General features: G+C 41.2%; 1 long non-coding RNA gene across 6 annotated transcripts in view; it reads right to left on the bottom strand.

Moving 5' to 3' along the window:
- LOC140528962 (uncharacterized) overlaps positions 1-20,313 on the bottom strand; it is a 145,647-nt gene that overhangs the window by 41,908 nt on the left and 83,426 nt on the right. For 2 of the 6 annotated variants that reach the window (XR_011975359.1, XR_011975360.1), the window contains exon 3: positions 2,385-2,562. The exons of the other annotated variants lie outside the window; for them this stretch is intronic. This is a non-coding gene — a long non-coding RNA (uncharacterized lncRNA). The remainder of the gene's footprint in view (positions 1-2,384; positions 2,563-20,313) is intronic. 6 annotated transcript variants of the gene reach the window in all.

The raw sequence follows: 20,313 nt of genomic DNA, 5'->3' as shown, positions 1-20,313 counted from the left end.
CTGTAATGTATGCAGTAATTATCTAATACATGCTTATGAGATGATTAATTGATAGAAGAGATTCTCACTGATCTATATGTGATCTCCATTGTCTCTACCAAACCACTCTTGTTATGAGAGTCTAAGACTTTGAATGTCTGAATGAGAAAGCTTTTATCAAGTACCTACTACGTTCCAGGCATTGTGCGAGGTATTGATGATACATATACAAAAGTGAGATATAATCCCTACTCTCAAAATCTTACATTTTCAAGAGGGAATAGCATGTATAGGGCAGTGACTGGCATGGAAGACAGATGTTGTCTGAAGAATCCTGGATGAGTAGACTGCCATGTTCTTTCCAATAGCAAGAGTTTTATTAGTTTTTTTTCTTGTCACTGGGACATTAGATAAAAAGTAGAAAGGAAGGAAACATGCATCTGTTAAGTGCTGGCTGTTGTACCAGGTGCCTGCCTACAACCCTGGGAGATAGGTGTTAATTACTGTCTTCCTTTTACTGTTTAGGAAACTGAGGCCAATATAGGTTAAATGATTTGCCCAGGATCACACTGCTTGTATCTGAGGTAAGATTTAAACTCTAGTGTTCCTCACTCCAAACTTGGGGCTCCATTCCTTGCCTTTAGCAATTGGGATGGGGGTGGAGGGAAGGAGGAGCCTTAGAAGTGTGGCTACAGGGTAGATGGCAAGATGCTGGGTTAGTGCTGCTTGGTGGTTGGAATGTGAAACAGGGGACTGGCTAGACAGAGTGGGTTAGCTGAGTTTGCTCTCACTCATCCACCCACAAATCTTGACTGTGCAGGCCCAAGACTGAGTTTCAAAATTGAATGGATTAACTGGAGAGAAGAGGGAGGTTAGGAGCAAGGTCTCTGAGGAGAAGATGGAAGAGTTCCAGGGGGAGGGAAGAACAGGGAGAGCCCATTGTCAGAGCAGTTAATAGGATGTCCCTGTCTCCTGGTCAATTCCTGGGCTGGTTGTAAACTATAGGTTGGACTCAGAGGAGATAGCACTCACTATTTAATTTGGAGCCTGACTGAGTGAATGGGAATTTATGTAAAGTCTGTATGCAAATACAGAGAGCATCGAATCAGGAGGCTGTATGTTATTGTCCTAAGCATACATACAGATTGGTGAGACCAACTGGAAATACGATAAAAGGCCGCAGGAAAAGTCTGAACCATTTACTGAGGAGCTTTCCCACAGCACACAAGCTAGAGCATTGTTTGACTTCATGGATCTGAGATTCATGTTCCAATTCTTCTTTATCTGTTCTCTACTGAATTATTTTGCCAGAGGTAAGTGATTACACGAAGCTGGTCCTACCCATGCTCTGGGCCCCTCAGCTGGAATTCATAATGTTGTTAGGAGGGGGTGTAATGTTAAGCCACTTTGAAGACTTTCCCTGCCCCTTAATAGGCCCATTTGACCTGCTTTGAGCTCTGGCCCAGCCTATAGCTTGAGTCACATGGAGCTGATGGTGGCAGGAGCTTGCTGAATAGGTAGAGCAGGAAGGGTACAACAGGAAAAGTGCATGAGGAAGAGCTGAGAGAGAACAGGCAGAGCAGAGCAGCTAGTGTGAGTGAGAGAGGGAGTGCTTTTGCCTAAGGGAGATGGTTTATGGGGAGATCTGACCAAGGGAAGACTTGGGGATGGCAGTGCTCCCTGCATTGATACTACAGTCACAGAGTAAGACAGGACCAGAGCTGGAATTAGAACCTGGTCCCAGCAGAGATTTCACTTTACCACACTGCCATCCCACTGAGAATGGGGCTGTGATTCCTCTGAACTCATGCTCTGATTCCAGTTCACTCCATTTTCTAAAACACCATAACACCCACTACATGAGCTGAGACTTAAAGAAAAGTAAGCATTCAGATGCGATAGCTAGATGGTGCCATAGTGCACAGAGCAACAGGCCTGGAAAGAGAAAACTCATCTTCCTGAGTTCAAATCCTGCCTCAGACACTTAATAAGTGTGTAATCCTGGGCAAGTCATTTAACCCTGTTTGCTTCAGTTTCCTCATCTGTAAAGTGAGCAAGAGAAGGAAATGGCAAACCACTCCAGGATCTCTGCTGAGAGATCCCCAAACGAGATCACAATGAGTCAGACAGGAGAAACAACTAACAATAACAAAGGACTGTGTCTTGATGACTTCATCAGCTCTGGGGAGGATGGACAAGAGAGAAGGGAAGCAGGAAGATGAATTAAGAGGCTCTGAAATAGTCCAAGTGAGAAGTGGTGAAAGCTGGCCAAGGGAGGCCATGTGAACAGAAGGAATGGATTATACAGGAGAGGGGCTGAAGAGGGAGGAGAGACAAGACTTGGGGACCAATGGGCCGTGGAGAGCAGGGGAGGGAATGTCAAGGCTGAATCAAAGGCTCCTCACCTGAGGGACCTGAGGTCTGGAGAAGGGTTGGGGTTGGAGAGATCCCTGTGGTACATGCAGGTCCTTCCTCAGGCCACCTTTCCTGTACCCTTGTGACTTTTGCTTCCATCTTGTCACAGGCATCTCAGAAGTGGTGTCTTCTATGAACAGGACCCTGGGAGATGATGTTCTGTTCCCTCTAGATCCAAAAATAAGAAATGGGACCTGGAAGGTTGAATGGTATTCAACTTCTAAGAGTTTGTGCTTACTCATCATGTCTCCAAGGGAGAGCAGGCCAAGCTGGATCATTCCCCTGAAGGAATATGAGGGGAGGCTTTCTGTTGCCCATAATGAGTCTCTGGTGTTGAAGAATGTGGCCTCTGATGACAGTGGTTATTATGAAATTCACATGATATCAGACTTAGGAGAGATGTATATTCAGAAGTTCAATTTAACTGTCTCTGGTAAATGAACCACTTGCCCCCTTTTGGACCCCACCCTGCTCTCACATGCTTGGACACTTTTAAAAACTTCCTTCCTCTCTCCCACCTTCAGACCTTTCCAAAACCTGTCTTCCTCTCTCCCTTTGCCCAGTAGAAAGGTAAGGGGTGGGGAGGCCAGGGGAGGGTGGCAGAGCTGCTCTTTCCTTACATAAGGGTAAAGTAGAGGTCAGAAAACTGAGGCTGGAAGGCCTGTCCCAAGGTCACGCACCCAAGAGCCAGCTTAAAGAAATGAAGAGGACTGACTGAATTACAGACCTACCTTCCCTGAAGAACCATGTGAAACTACTGAGCTTGTCAATCACTCAGTCCTTCCTCATCCCTCCTCCTGGGAATGTCCCTGCACTGAAGAGCAGTCCCTGAAGGCTAAATGTGCCCCTGAAATAATGAAGGAGGAATGAGATCTCCTCCTGGGTGTGTCTATTCTGATCAGAGAGAGAGGAGATGTGATGTAGGGGGTAAGGAGGTGTCCTAGAGGAAGAGGATGGGTGCACACTTGGGGAGAAGGAAGACTTTCTGGGGGGAAATGGAGGAGAATTCAAGGAACTTAGTAATGACTGATGCTCCAGGAGAAAGATCCTCCAGGTACTGCCTATTGTCATGTTTTAGTCATAGTTTATCCTCTCATTTCTGTATCTCTGCCCTCTGTTCAAATCATGTAGGTCCTTTTCTCTCCTATCACCCTTTTTCCATATCACCAACCCCTTTCTTGCTTGTTTACTCAAATGTCAAAAAGTTCTATAAGGAACAGTCTCTCCTAGTTCACTTTCCTATCCCCCTCTCTTTTCTACTATCCTTTACTTCACATATTTCCTTTCCAAGCCTCTATCCCCCTTCTCAGTAACAGATTCATGCTGAATGATCTTGACTTATTCTTTCAGAGTCTGTGAATATGAAGTCTGACATGAACGCGTGGATTTGGATGTTCGTGTTTGTTCCATTCATACTTCTGATACCAGTATGTGTCTGGTATGTATCCAAAAATATGACAGAATTGCCTTAAGAACATAAGAGGTAATTGGAAGACAGGAGAGATTATGACTGTGCTGGGACAGTGGGTCTTGGGCACAGAATGGCACTGGTTTTACTTTGTGGAGAAGGGAAGGAGGAGATGGGCCCTGTGCCCTGCATATTCTCATAAGTGGCCTGGCTTCATGGGAGGGATGTGACCAGCCTGTTCTGTGACACCTCTCTTCTCATCTCCAGGCATCTACAGAAGAAAAAGGAACATACAGCAAGAACTGAACCATATTGAGGAGAGAAGACTAGAGGAGGGATGTGAACTTTTCCACATTCACTTCCTTTCGCATTAAGAAACACACACTAGGACATATGGATAAGACAGCTCCTTGCTTGCCATTTATAGACATAGATAACAAAGACACCTGCCTCTTAGACTTAGTTTTATTCCTTTGCCTTTCCATGTTCTAACTCATTTGTACAAGTTTGGGACTTAAAAAGCTGAGGGTGCCCTAGTGCTGAGAGGTCCTCACAGTTTTCTGGAAGGTTGTCCTCTGACTGGACAACAATACAGACACTTGAGCAATCAGAAAGTAAGTAGCAAGACCCAAGAAATTCTCATCCTAAGTAAGAGAGGCCTCTGTTACAGACTTTACCCTGGTGACTAGGAAGTCAGAAGAGGAGAGCACAATCAAGTCTGAAGTAGTTGGGTATAAAGGATAATTCAGGTTCAAAGTGACTGGCACCTGGGTAAAGAAATCTTCTTCTGGATACCAAATGCTCATTCTAGCCAAGGCTGGAGAAACATGGATTCCACGTCATTGGGGAAAATCCTCTAGAGTTTGTTCCTCTACTATCATCATTAGCTTTCTGAAGGCTCTCTTACCTTTTAAAAGAGCTGGGCTGGGGTCAAAGGCAAAATGTCTCTTGGTTGTAAGCTGAAAGCAATAGTGGCAGAATCCAATCCTCCTCCTATGAGAAGGAGGGAGCAGCTCAGCTGAAGATTCCAGCTTGAGCCTGGAGCTGAAAGCAGATGAGAGCCCAGATCCCAAAGAACAACTGCTGGTAAAAATGAAGAAAGAAAAGGCCACCTTAGCAGCACCTTTGAGATCTTTTAAAGAAATGGATATGGTTTTCTGATAAGTGTACAAGTTTTGATTAAAGGCTTGATGGAATATGAAGGTCATTTTTATACAACTTTCTGTCCAGTAGAGCCTTGCCAGCTACAAGCACACAGGACAATGAAGGAGGAATGCTGGCCAGAGTCTGCACCACAGGAGAGCAGTGAGAGCAGCCCAGACAGCACCAGGTCAACAACATGGACCAAAGACCTCTCCCCTGCACTGTTGGAAGCCTGAGCACAGAGTTCCCCCTTGTATGTGCTTCCTACTGATGGTGAATATAGGTGTTTTCCCCTGGGCGAGGCTTATCCATTACTCTCCAGATGAGCTAACCTCTGGATTGTAAAGGAAGAATTCTTTTGTTAATTAATTGATTTGTTTTCAGTTTTCAGCAATCACTTCCATAAGTCTTGAATTTTCTCCCCCTCTCTTTCCTTGCCTCCTAGAGATGGCATACAATCTTATATGGGTTCTACATATACATTCTTATTGAACATATTTTCACATTAGTCATGTTGCATGGAAGAATTAAAATGAATGGGACAAAGCATGACAGAAAATAAAACATTGCAAAAGAGAAAATAGCCTGCTTCATTCTATGTTATGATTCCATCATTCTTTCTCTGGATATGGATGGCATTTTGCCTCAGGAGTCCTTTGGGAATGTTTTAGGTCCTTGTATTGCTGTGAAGGGCTAAGTCTATCAGACACAGTCCTGGCACACTGTGGCTGTTAACTGTGTACAATATTCTCCTGGTTCTGCTCATTTCACTCAGCATCAGTTCATGTTAGTCCTTCCAGGCCCGTCTGAAGTCCTCCTGTTCTTCATTTCTTATAGCACAATAGTATTCCATTACATTCACATACAACTTGTTCAACCATTCCCCAATTGATGCGCACCCCCTCAATTTCCAGTTCTTGGTCACCACAAAGAGAGGGGAAATAAATATGTTTGTACATGTGGGACCTTTTCCCAATTTTAAGATCTTTTTAGGATACAGTCCTAGAAGTAGTATTTCTGAGTCAAAGCGTATACACGTTTTTGTAGCCCTTTGGGCATAGTTCCAAATGAATCTTCAGAATGATTGGATCAGCTCATAGCTCCACCAACTATGAATTATTGTTCCAACTCTCTCACAACTTCTCCAACATTTATCATCTTCCTGTTTTGTCATTTTAGCCAATCTGATAGGTGTAATGTGGTACCTCAGAGTTGTTTTGATTTGTATCTCTCTAATCAACAGTGATTTAGAGCATTTTTTCATGATTATAGATAACTTTAATTTCTTCCTCTGAAAACTGCCTTTTCATATATTTCCACAATTGATCAGTTGGGAAATTACTTGTATTCCTGCACATTGGACTTCGTTCTCTATATATTTGAGAAATGAGGACTTTATCACAGACAGCAGTTGTAAAAATTCTTTTCCAGTTTTCTGCTTCCCTCCTAATCTTGGTTGAATTGACTTTGTTTGTACAAAAACTTTTCAATTTAATGTAATCAGAATTATCCAGTTTATGCTTCACAATGTTCTCTATCTCCTGTTTGGTCATAAATTTCTCCATTCTCCATAAATCTGACAAATACAGTATTCCTTGCTCCCCTCATTTGTTTCTAGTATCAGCCTTTATACCTAGATCAGTATCCATTTGGACTTTATTTTTATGCATGGTGTCAGGCAATGGTATATGCCCAGTTTCTACCACACCATTATCCAGTTTTCCCAGCAGTTTTTGTCAAACAGTGAGTTCTTATCCCAGAAGCTGGGGTCCTTGGATTTATCAAACAGTAGACTGTTATATTTATTGACTACTGTGTCTTGGGTACCCAACCTACTCCATTGATCTACCCCTCTATTTCTTAGCCAGTACCAAGTGGTTTTGATAACTACTGCTGTATAGCACAATTTGAGATCCAAACGGGCTAGGTCACGTTCCCTTGCATTTCTTTTCATTCATTCCCTTGAATTTTGATATTACTTCTTCTAGCTCTAGAAAATAATATTCTGGTAGTTTGATTGATATGGCACTGAATAAGTAAATTAATCTAGGTAGTATTGTCATTTTTATGGCATTAACTCAGCCTATCCCTGAGCAACTGGGGTTTTTCCAGTTACTTAGATCTGACTTTATTTGTGAGAAAAGTGTTTTGTAATTGTGTTCATATAGTCCCTGAGTTTCTTTTGGCAGGTAGACTCCCAGATATTTTATACTGTCTATGGTAGCATTAAATGGGATTTCTCTTTCTATCTCTTGCTGTTGGGCTTTTTTGGAATACATACATATATATGCAGATGATTTATTTTGTAACCTTCAAACTTCCTAAAGTTGTTTATTATTTCAAGTAGTTTTTTATTTGATTCTCTGGGATTCTCTTTGTATATCATCATATCATTTGCAAAGAATGAAAACTTAGTTTATTCTTTGCCTATTCTAATTCTTTCAATTTCTTTTTCTTCTCTTATTGCTGAAGCTAACATTTCTAGTACCATAATGAATGACAGTGGTGATAATGGGCATCCTTGTTTCACCCCTGATCTTACTGGAAATGCATCTAGCTTCTTCTCCCCATTGCATATAATGCTTGCTGATGGTTTTAGGTAGATACTGCTTATTATTTTAAGGAAGGCTCCATTTATTCCTATGCTTTCCAGTCTTTTCAATAGGCATGGGTGTTGTATTTTGTCAAAAGCTTTTTCTGCATCTGAGATAATCTTGTGGTTTCTGTTAGTTTTGTTGTGGATATGATCAATAATGCTGAGAGTTTTCCTAATATTGAACCAATTCAGCATTCCTGGTATAAATGCTACCTGATCATAATGTATTATTCTCATGACACATTACTCGATTCTCTAAAAGAAGAATACCTAACCAGACCAGAGATAGAGAAAAATGGACATTTTTTAATATACAAAAATTCTTTTTTTTTTTTTTGCACAAACAAAACCCATGCAGATAAAATTAGAAGGGAAACAAATAGCTAGGGGAAATCTCTATGTCATGGTCTCTGTCTGATGAAGATATCATTTCTGACATCTATGAGGAATTCGTATATATGATTCAGATTCATAAAACAACAAAAATAAGAAACAATCTCAAAAAAAAACAAGAAAAATCAAGAAAAAACAAAATAAAAAAGTGCACAGCAGAGAACACAAGGAAACTTACAAGGAAGCAAACAAAAGATGGAATGTTCTCAAGACTATGTATTATTTATCAAGCAAGCTTTCTTAAAATGAAAATTTATTGTTACACCTATTGAATCATCTCATGTTCTGCCATGCACATGACATGCTTTTTTATTTCTAAATTTGTATTTACCTTCCAATATTTAACTTTATGATATGTTTTTATTTCTTTTCTCTATTCCATATTTGTGTTCTTGCCTCTGAGTCTAAAATAAAATTTTTAAAACAGCTAAATAAAAACAAAAACAATAAAAAAAAAGATTTTAAAAAGAATTTTTTAAGTCAGAAAATGACAGTTCCTGGAAGAACTGAGGAAAAAATTGAAAAACATATTTTTATGGCCACAGCCAATGTGGAAATTTCTTTTCCTTGATTTATTTTGTGTTAGAAGGGTTATAATTGGCCTTTTTTTTCTTCAGTGAAAGAAAAGGGAGGTGGGAATGAGAGGCAAGGTAGATTTAGGAATGCCACATTTAAAATAATGAAGGAAGGAAGAAATGAAAAACAAAAGAGTCATTGAAATGTTTGTTTTGTTTTGTTTGATGCTAGGAAGAGTATAGAAAGCCAGAGAGAGGAGCAGATGAGGAGCACAGTTTTGAAAATGACATTTTGAAATTATTAGATATGTACTTAAGAAGAAAGACAAACCACATAATAGAGTTTCTCAGTTTTGTGTACCCTCTTCTTTGCTGATGGTAAATAAATACCATTTTTTAAAGTGGAAAGATCATTTTAAAAATAGGAAGTGTGTACTTGGCATCTAGTCATGGCATATATCTTGATTGTACCAGGCAGTTCATTGTCTGGGACTAATTGCCAGGCCTAGTTGCTGTTATTAGCTATATTCTCTTTTTTTCTCTCCACTTAATAGAATTTCACTTTTTCCAATCATATGTAAAGAAAGTTTTCAACATTCACTTTGATAAGATTTTGAATTCCAAATTTTTTTCACCCTCCTGTCACCCTTGCCCTGGATGGGAAGGAATCTGAAAGAATATATACCTGTATAGTCATATTAAACATGTTTCCACATTAGTCATATTGTGAAAGAAGAATCAGAACAAATGAGAAAAACCATCAGAAAGAAAAAGAGAGAAAATAGTATGTTTTGCTCTGCATTCAGACTCCATAGTTCTTTCTCTGGATGTAGATTATTAACTACATTCTCAAAGAATATCCAAGAATCAAGCCAGATGATCTTGAATCCTGTATGTTGCTGTCAAGAATCTGTCATCTAGTGGAGGAGCCAAGATGGTGGAGTAGAAAGATACACATATGCTAGCTCCAAACCCACATCCCATAAAATACCTGTAAAGAAGAACTCCCAACAAATTCTGGAGCAGCAGAAGCCACAGAACAACAGAGCAGAGGAGATTTCTGTTCCAGAGAGCCCTGAAAAACCAAAATGAAAGGTCCGTCGCGCCCCAGGCCTGGAGCAGAGCCCAGCACTGCCTTGGCCGCGTGGCACCAAGAGGAGCAATTCCAAGCATGCTTCAGGGACAGAATCTCCAGCTGCCTTGCAGGTCCCTCCACCCACAGGCGCCAAAGGTCAGTAAGAGGGTCTCTTTGGCTGGCCAAGAGGGGAGTGGGGTGTCCCCATAACTCAGGCCCCCTCGGGAGGCAGCAGCAGAGGCAGCAGTGGACAAGGGCTCCCAAAGCATACAGGAGCTTGGATCCATTGTTGAAGGTCTCCTCGTAAACCCCCTGAGGGAACTGAGCCCCATGTGGTGGCCCTGCCTCCACCTGAGCACCTGAACTTAATCTCTCACTGAATAGCAGCCCCGCCCCCACCCAAAGCCCTGAGTCTGGGAAGCAGCTTTTGAATCTCAGCCCCCAAGCCCTGGCTGGGCAGATCTGGAGGTGAGGTGGGGGTGGAGAGGACACTCAGAAGTCAAGTCACTGGCTGGGAAAATGCCCAGAAAAGGGGAAAAAAAATAAGACCATAGAAGGCTACTTTCTTAGTGAACAGATATCTCCTGCCTTCCTTTCTGATGAGGAAGAACAAGGCTTACCATCAGGGAAAGACACAGAAGTCAAGGCTTCTGCATCCCAAACATCCCAAATAAATATTCCATGGGTTCAGGCCATGGTAGAGCTCAAAAAAGGATTTTGAAAATCAAGTTAGAGAGGTGGAGGAAAAACTGGGAAGAGAAATGAGAGAGATGCAAGAAAAGCATGAAAAGCAGGTCAACACCTTGCTAAAGGAGACCCAAAAAGAAGAAAATAACACCTTGAAAAATAGGCTAGCTCAATTGGCAAAAGAGGTTCAAAAGGCCAATGAGGAGAAGAATGCTTTAAAAACCAGAATTAGCCAAATGGAAAAGGAGGTTCAAAAGCTCACTGAAGAAAATAGTTCTTTCAAAATTAGAATGGAACAGATGGAGGCTAATGACTTTATGAGAAACCAAGAAATCACAAAACAAAAACAAAAGTATGAAAAAATGGAAGATAATGTGAAATATCTCATTGGAAAAACATAGATCCAGGAGAGAAAATTTAAAAATTATGGGACTACCTGAAAGCCATGATCAAAAAAAGAGCCTAGACATCATCTTTCATGAAATTATCAAGGAAAACTGCCCTGAGATTCTAGAACCAGAGGGCAAAATAAGTATTCAAGGAATTCACTGATCACTGCCTGAAAGAAATCCAAAAAGAGAAACTCCTAGGAACATTGTGGCCAAATACCAGAGTTCCCAGGTCAAGGAGAAAATATTGCAAGCAGCTAGAAAGAAACAATTCAAGTATTGTGGAAATACAATACACAAGATCTAGCAGCTTGTACATTAAGGGATCGAAGGGCGTGGAATAGGATATTCCAGAAGTCAAAGGAGCTAGGACTAAAACCAAGAATCCCCTACCCACCAAAACTGAGTATAATACTTCAGGGGAAAAACTGGTCTTTCAATGAAATCAAAGACTTTCAAGCATTCTTGATGAAAAGACCAGAGCTGAGAAGAAAATTTGACTTTCAAACACAAGAATGAAGAGAAGCATGAAAAGGTAAACAGCAAAGAGAAGTCATAAGGGACTTTACTAAAGTTGAACTGTTTACATTCCTACATGGAAAGACAATATTTGTAACTCTTGAAACTTTTCAGTATCTGGGTAGTTGGTGGGATTACATACACACACACATACACACGCACGCACACACACAGACAGAGAGCACAGAGTGAATGGAATAGGATGGGATCATATCTTAAAAAAATGAAATTAAGCAGTGAGAGAAATATATTGGGAGGAGAAAGGGAGAAATGGAATGGGGCAAATTATCTCTCATAAAAGAAGCAGGCAAAAGACTTTTTAGTGGAGGGGAAAAGAGGGGAGGGGAGAGCAAAACATGAAGTTTACTCTCATCACATTTGACTCAAGGAAGGAATAAAATACACACTCATTTTGGTATGAAAACCTATCTTACAATACAGGAAAGTGGGGGAGAAGGGGATAAGCAGGGTGCGGGGGATGATGGAAGGGAGGGCAATGGGAGGAGCGAGCAATCTGAAGTCAACACTCTTGGGGAAGGACAGGATCAAAAGAGAGAATAGACGCAATGGGGTGCAGGATAAGATGGAGGGGAATATAGTTAGTCTTACACAACATGACTATTATGGAAGTCATTTGCAAAACTACACAGATATGGCCTATATTGAATTGCTTGCCTTCCCAAAGGGAATGGGTGGGGAGGGAGGGATGAAGAGAAGTTGGAACTCAAAGTTATAGGAACAGCTGTTGAGTACTGTTCTTGCTACTAGGAAATAAGAAATACAGGTAATGGGGTATAGAAAGTTATCTGGACCTACAGGACAAAAGAGAAGGTGGGGACAAGGGAAGGGAAGGATGATAGAAGAGAGAGCAGATTGGTGATAGGGGCAATCAGAATGTTCGGTGTTTTGGGGTGGGGGGAGGGGAGAAATGGGCAGAAAATTTGGAACCCAAAACTTTGTGAAAATGAATGTTAAAAGTTAAATAAATAAATTTTTAAAAATTTAAAAAAAAAAAGAATTTGTCATCTACTACAAGGGGAATACAGTATGTCCATCAATGACATGAAGTGCATTCAAAGTTCCACAAAATTATTTCAAGTAATAGAGAACACTAATAATTGTGGAAAACAGGAAAGGCCTAAGATAGGAGGTGAACCCTGAGTGGTGCTTTGAAAGACATTAGGGATTCTAAGAGGAAGAGACTAGAAGTACTGGCATTACAGTTCTGGGGACCAACCTGGGCAGTTCCACAGACAAAGGAGACAGAGAATGTCGTGTGTCGGAAATATCTAGCAGGTCCATTAGAAGGAATGCATGAAAAAGAGTAATAGCTGGACAGCTGTAGTAGCTAGACTGTGGAAAGTCTTAAATACCAGACTAGGATTTTGTCTTTTTCTCAGAGGTAAGAGGGTACCATTAACATTTCTAAGTAGAAAACTGTAGGGTCACAGAAAATGTTCCACCTTAACAGGAATGTATTCACATTCCATGGAAAGAAGATGACTAGACCTGAGTGGTATATACATATATATTTGACCATATATGTATACATATATATATACAAATATATGTTTAGGAGTATGTGTATATATGTGTGTGTATGCATATACATAAGCACATACAGATATACGCACATATATTTATAGGATTCATTTACATTGTTGAAGGGCAATTTACTCATGAGAGCAGCCCTGTGGCAGTGACAGGAGAGAAAAGGGGCTCCTCACACCAACCCTAGGCCAGGTCAGGTATCATACAGAAACAAAAAAAAGAAAGTTTACTGCCAGGGATGGCCCAGAGTCACTTGCAAGTGTTCCCATGGGACAGTTGCATCTCCTGTTGCTGTTTAACTTGAATGCAGGTAGTTTCCATTCCCTATTAGACTCCAGGTCACTTTCCTAGGCTCTGTCTACCACCATAAACTCCACCTCTCCTGACCTGCTCAGACGTTCTTTCAAACATGATTTTCTACGAAGCTCCCTGAGGGGGCACAAGTGGTTTTGTTAGCATGAAGGTGACAGAGGATCCCAACACTGAATTACACTGAAGACATAATCCAAAATAGCAACAGAAACATAAGCAAGAAAATAATAAAACAAATAGGAAAATGACTGCAATTCCTACAGTTTTGTTCCACTGCACCCCTACTGAGAAGATAAAAATCTATAGCAGGGGTTGGGAACCTGCAGGATCAAGGTCTCATGTGTCCCTCTAGGTCGTCAAGTGTTGCCCTTTGACTAAATTCAGACTTCACAGAACAAATCCACTTAATGAAAGGACTTGTTCTGTCAAGCTTGAACTGAGTCAAAAGGCTGCACCCAAGGACCTACAAGGCCACAATGTGACCTCAAGGCTATAGATTCCCCACCCCTCATCCATAGCATTTGATGATTGCTCCAGGGCAGTAATTTTGGGTTTCAAATGTTGCAATAATTTGGTGGCATTATGGGATTTGTTAAGGATACAGGTAGAACAGGAGGCTTGTATTACAGCACATGTTCCACCTTGGGGAGTGCTCAAGATGTCTAGTGTTATTCTGTTTTGCAATGCCATTTTACACATTTGTATTACATATAATGTTAAAAACTCCTGTGCCCTAACACTGTAATTAAGTGCACTTCGTATAAAATATGTAAAGGCTTCTACTTGGGTCTTTATAGTTTCTAATCTAATACCATATAATCAATAACATACCATATATTATGAGGTAGTAATTATCGAAATTATCTGATACTGACTGAGAAATAGAAAGGTAAATCACTGGAACAGAGTACCTATACGATTTACAGCAGCGAATGATTACAGTAAACTTGTTTTACACAAGTGTAAAGCATACTTGTCAATTGGGGAATGGCTAAACAAGTTGTGCTATATGATTGTGGTGGAATACTATTATGTTATGAGAAATGATGAGGTTGTCAATCTTAGAAAAACATGAACAATTTGCAGGAAAAAATGAAGAGTGAAATGTGCAGGACCAAGAGAACATTGTAACTGCAATATTGTTTTAAGAGAACTTTGAATGACCAAGTCATTTTGACTATTATAGATACTCAAATTAACTATAAAAGACCTAAGAAGAAAGATGATAAATAGAAGCTTGTGTAATATGGTTTTACGTATATACACATGTATGTTATATATAACATGTATGGCATATGTTATATGCACACATGTGTGTGAAGAATAGTCCTCTCTAGGGTGGGGGAAGGGGGGAGAAAAAAAGAAAGTTCCATGATAATATTATTATATATTTAAAAGGAATAGCAAGTTGTACATTATAGATGTATTGATCCATAAGCAATCATCTTTTTTCTATTATGCTATAGAAATGCTTGTTTTCTTTTTTAAATTTAAAAAAATGATAAGAAAAAAGATGGGGTGGGGAAGAAGAAGAGGAAAAGGTGAATCTTCTATTTAGAAATTAAACCACACTGGCAAAAATTCCATCTCTGACTTAATAGCTCATAACTGAGACAAATCTCAACATACCTAAACCACTGTTTCCTTATCTATAAAATGGTCTCCTACTACGTCTCATACCATCTCCAGTCATCCTGGGTCAGCCAGGGGAAACAGCTCCAGATGACCTCACTGTCCCTGGGAACTGAGGGGAAACCGAGGTGGCAAGAGCTTGGCCAGGAAAATGTCACCCTCCACTCACTAGGTCACAGTAGCTAAGCAGGAATGGGCCTGGTTCCTTCTTGGTTGGGAGACCACCTGGGCATACTGTAGGCTTTTCCTTTCCCTTCTATCTCACCTGGCCATCACCACAGTGGCGGTAGGAATGGCAGACTCAAGCATAGAGGTTTCCCAGCTCGCTGGCATCCTATACTTCCCCTCACAGTGGGAATTTGGTGTGAAGGCACCCAAATTCAGATGCTAGCTGGGCTACTTACTATTTATGTGACCTTAGGCACGTCACAACCTTGCTAGTCCTGTTTCCCAAAATGAGGGGAATAGACTAAAGGACCTATGTTCTAGCTCTACATCTATGACCCAGAAAAGGATTTTTCTTTGCTCAGTCTCATTTAGCACGCCCTTTATCCTTCACACAGCCAACACCCCACATGCAGGCCTTCATGATATCATTCCTAGACCATGGCCAGAACCTTCTCTCAGCCTTGTCTTTCTCATGGCTCATTACTCTAGTACATCTTCCACACAATTGCCAAAGTGATTTTCCAAAAGTGCAAGTCTGACTAAGCCATCCCTCTACTCACTAAACTAGTGTTTTTTATGACCATGACAGTTACACATCAGTTTCTCTCTTTGGCATTTGAACACCTTCATAATCTTTTGTAGCCTTCTTGTGCTTTACTCCCCTGAGCAGAATAAAATCATATAATCCTTTCCAAGCTAAATATTCACATTCATCAAAAGGGCTGCCCCCAAAGCAAAGTGACTACTAGAAGAATTAATGTCAACAAATTAGAACTTTTCTCTGAGCATGAACAGTTTGTTGCTAACTTGGAGGGAAAGTTGAGCCAATACACAGTTGGCATCAGTGGAGCACAAAGGAGTGGGCAGCTTCCAGAGATTTGGTGCACAGCACTGCATTTGCCCATCTGGTTCAGAACACTCACAAGCACCAAGACTGGTTTGATGAAAATGTTAGGGAAATCCAGAAGCTGCCAAATGAAAAATGAGAACTTCACAGGATTTACCAGCAGGATAGTTTATCCACCTTGAAGAAGGCAGTATTTAATTCCAAAAAGCAAAGTACAAGCAAAACTTAGAGAGATACAGAATTCCTGGCTCAGTAAGAAGACAGATGAAATTCAGTTTTTTGCTGATAGTAACAATGCAATGCACTTTTCTGATTCCCTGAAAACTATTCATGGACCAAAAACCTTTGGTGCATCACAAGTACTCAGTGTTGATGGAGCCACAATGATTATGGATAGGGACATGATTCTAGAGAGGTGGGCTGAACACTTCCATAGTGTTCTCAACAGACCATCTTCAATCCATGCTGAGGTCATTGACAATTTACCTCAGGTTGAAGTCAATCCCTCCTTAGCTGAACTTCCAACTGAAGTAGAGGTTTTGAAAGTGATTATGGTCCTTTCATGTCACAAAGCACCTGGTGCTGATTCTATTCCAGCTGAGATTTACAAGTTAGGAGGACCATTGCTCACACAAAGGCTGACTGAAATATTCCAGATTATATGGCAAGAGGAGGTTATGGCCCAAGAAGTTCAAAGATGCTGCCGTTGTCCATCCCTATAAAGGTAAAGGGAATAGATTGGCCTGTGACAATCACAGCGTAGGTCTGTCTCGTAGTCATTGCTGGTAAGGTTCTTGCTAGAGTCCTCCTTAATAGGCTGATCCTTCACCTGGAAGATGATCATATACCTGAGAGCCACTGTGGCTTCAGAAAATGCCGAGGAACAGTCAATAAGGTGTTTGCTGCCCAACAACTCCAGGAGAAATGCCAAGAACAGAACAGAGGTCTGGACACAACATTTGTAGATCTGATCAAGGCTTTTGACACTGTTAGTCATGAGGGCTTATGGAAAATTCTGTCTAAATTTAGTTGCCCAGAGAAGTTTTATCAGTATTGTACGTCAATTTCATGACAACATGTTTGCGCAGGGTCTGGATAGTGGACAATGCTCTCCTGCCTTCCCAGTCACCAATGGAGTGAAACAGGGCTGTGTGCTTGCTCCCATGCTTTTTAACATGATGTTTTCAGCCATGATCTCAAACGCTTTCCATGAGGATGAACAAGGCATTAAGGTCAACTACCATACTGATTGTAAGTTCTTCAGTTTGATAAGACTACAAACCAAGACCAAAGTGGAAGGAGTGTCGGTGCATGATTTTCTGTTTGCAGATGATTGTGCACACAATTTAGCCTCTGAAGCTGAGTTGTAACAAACATGGAGCAATTTTCTCCTCCCTATGCTAATTTTCGCCTAATAATTAACACCAAGAAAACAGGTGCTCCATCAGCCACCGCCACACCATCCATACATGGAACCATCAGTTTCAACAAATGGAGAAGGTTTGAATGCTATGGATAAGTTCACTTACCTTGGTAGTGGACTCTCCAAGGATGTACACATTGACAATGAGCTTGACGCATGCATTGCCAAAGCTAGCTCACTGTTTGGGAGGCTCCAAAGAAAAGTTTGGGGGAGAAGAGGCATTAGACTGACTACCAAACTGAAGGTCTACAGAGCTGTTGTGCTGACTTCATTGTGTGTATGCCTGTGAAATATGGACAGCCTACCAGCACCAAACTGAATCACTTCTATTTGAACTGTCTTAGGAAGATTCTGAACATCACCTGGCAGGATAAGGTACCAGACACTGCTCGCGGTGAACTGCCAAGCATCCAAACAATGCTTTAGAGAGTACAGCTCCGATGGGCTGGCCGCTTTGTTTGAATGCAAAATGTATGCTTGCCAAAAAAGAGTATTTTATGGAGAACTCGCATGGGGCAGAAGAAGCAATATGGGGACATTCTCAAGGTCTCTCTCAAGAACTTTGGACTTGATTGTGCCACATGGGAGACACTGGCACAGGACCACTCAGCATGGTGGTCTATGAGCAAAGTAGAATTGAGACAACACAAAGTAATTGTAAGATGTGCAAATTTGGAGTATCCACCCCAAATGTTAACACAAACTATGTGTACCCAGTCTGTGCTAGAGCTTCCTGAGCTTGTTTTGTTCTGATCAACCACACTTGATCTGAAACTTGACTTTATCATGGTGATGTCATTTTGGTCCTCTTCAAGAACAAAAGACAAGAACCAACTCTATGATCCAGGGTCACTGGCCTTGCTCTTTGCACACAAAGCTCCCTCCTGATTTTGTTCTATTTTAAGTGGTCTCCCATGCTTGGAAGGGTTTCCCTCTTCACCTCTACATCCTTGTTTCTCTGACCTCCTTCAGATCTCAGATTAAATTACACCTGCATACACACTCTCCCTACTTCTAGATTCTATCCTCTGAAATTGCCTTTCATTTCTACAGTATATATCTTACATACTGATATACAGAGTAGCCTCTTGGATCACTTTCCCAGCACCAGGCTAGCTGCACCAACTCCTTAGCATCCTAGAAGGCATCCCTCAAGGTTTATGCTTATGAACCCTTGGGCTTCTTTGGTCTGGAGCCCCACAAGTCTTCTTTCCCCTTACACTATTAAGTACTGGTGGACCAATGACTCACTATCTTTAACCACTTCACATCAAATACCAAGGAAAGGAAAGAACTGAGGCCTATTTTCACAGGGTTCTATTTTGTCCTCATAGGAAAAAAGGTAGAAGCCTCTTTCTTTACACTATTGTCTGTCACCAGATGTCAGCAGTGAAAGGTTCAAACCAAGAGGAGATCTGAGCACCCACCGTGGTGAGGGGCAGATAAAAAGAATTGATGAGGGAGGAGTAAAAGTATGGATTTAATGCAGTAGTAAATTTGTAGTAGCCCCAATGAACTTGGCTTTGTGACTTCCTCCAGACGTCCTCAGCAGCACATGAGGAGGAATGAAGGAGACAAGACAGGTGGGAGTAATCCAGGGTGAGGATTTGGTCAGGTGTAGTCATAGATAGGATGAAGGAACTGAAGACACTGTAGAGGTGAACCTGTTGTCTAAGGGGTCAAACTCAGGCCTGCATAGGCAGAATATCAAGATACAACTACCAAATTCAATTAAGCACTTAGTGTTCTTGATATACATATCAAATAGTTACTTATCAGCGCCCCCTCCCTCCCCCAAAGGAGAAGACTAATCAGTTCCCTGTTGTAACCTTTCTCTGTGTCTAATCAGCTGATGGGACACAGATTATATTCATGAAGCTGGTGACAGAACATGACCACTCTCATTCCTAACATCAGTCTATGTGTGATATTGACACTGTCCATCCCCACCCCATCTTCCCCAATCTCTCTCCAGGGAGTGTTTCTTTCCTGATGCTTACAAATATTCACCACTGTCCTTCATCTTTAAATTCACACTAAACACTAACATCCCTTCTAGTTATCATCCTGTCTGTTCTCCCTAAGACAAATGTCTAGGAAAAGTTTTCAAGTCTCCTTGCTGCTATTTCCTCTACTCTCACTCACTTCTCAATCCTTTCTGATCAGCCTTCTGATCCCATCACTGAACTGAACCACTCTCCCAATGTCACTAGTGATTTCTTAGTTGACCAGCCTGAAAGCTTCTTATCCTTCCTCATCCTCCTTGACCTGTCTGTTGCCTTTGAACTGAATGCCCTGTCCTTCTGGATATTCTTCTCAAGTCAAGTCAACAAGCATTTACTAAGCACTTACCACTTCTCATGAACTTTGCTAATTACTAGCAATACAAAGAGAAGGCAAACATTTCTCTGGATTTTGGTGACACTGCTGTCTCTTGGATCTCTTCCAATCTGTCAAACCTTTCCTCCACCTCCTTTGTGATTGATATCATCATCCATATATCCTACTATAGGTGTGGTGTCCCCAAGGCTCTGTGCAGGGCCCTGTTCTTGGTTCTCACTATTCTCTCTCTCACTAACTAATCTTACCAACTCCAATGGATTTTATTATCTCTATGAAGATGCCTCCTGGATGTAGAAATCTATTTTATCTCTCCTTAACCTTCAGTTCCACATCCCTAGCTGCTTATTGGGCATTTCCAATTGGATGTATCCTAAGCATCTCGAGCTCAAATTGTCCAAAATGGAATTCATTATCTTTCCCCCCAAATCCACCCTTTTTCTATTTCTATTGCTGTCATCATTCTAGTTACCCAAGTGGCAATTTTCATGTCATCCTCCACTTTTACTCCCACTCATCAAAAATGTTCAATCATTTGTCAAATCTTGCCATATCTCTACCACATCTCCCCCCCCCCCCCCCCTTTTCTCCAATTACAGTTTCAGGCCCTCATCACCTCCTGTCTGGACTTCTTTAGTAGTTTTCTAATTGGTCTCCCAGCATCTAGCCTCTCATCACTCCAGTCTATCTTCCACACTTGCCAAAATGGTTTTTCCTAAGCCCCAAGTCTGCCCTTGTTGTGGTTCTTCAGTCATATTTCAGTCATGTCCAGCTCTTCATGATTCCAATTGGGGATTTCTTGGCAAAGATACTGGAGTGATTTGCCATTTCCTTCTCCAGCTCATCTGACAGATGAGGAAATTGAGATAAAGAGGGTAAATTGACTTGCTCAACGTCACTCAGCTAGTAAGTGCCTGAGGG

Source organism: Notamacropus eugenii, chromosome 2 (genome assembly GCF_028372415.1).
Source record: "Notamacropus eugenii isolate mMacEug1 chromosome 2, mMacEug1.pri_v2, whole genome shotgun sequence".
In the NCBI taxonomy this organism is placed as follows: Eukaryota; Metazoa; Chordata; class Mammalia; order Diprotodontia; family Macropodidae; genus Notamacropus; species Notamacropus eugenii.
Note: the sequence above shows the minus strand (reverse complement) of the source record. Positions and strands in the feature narration are given on the sequence as shown.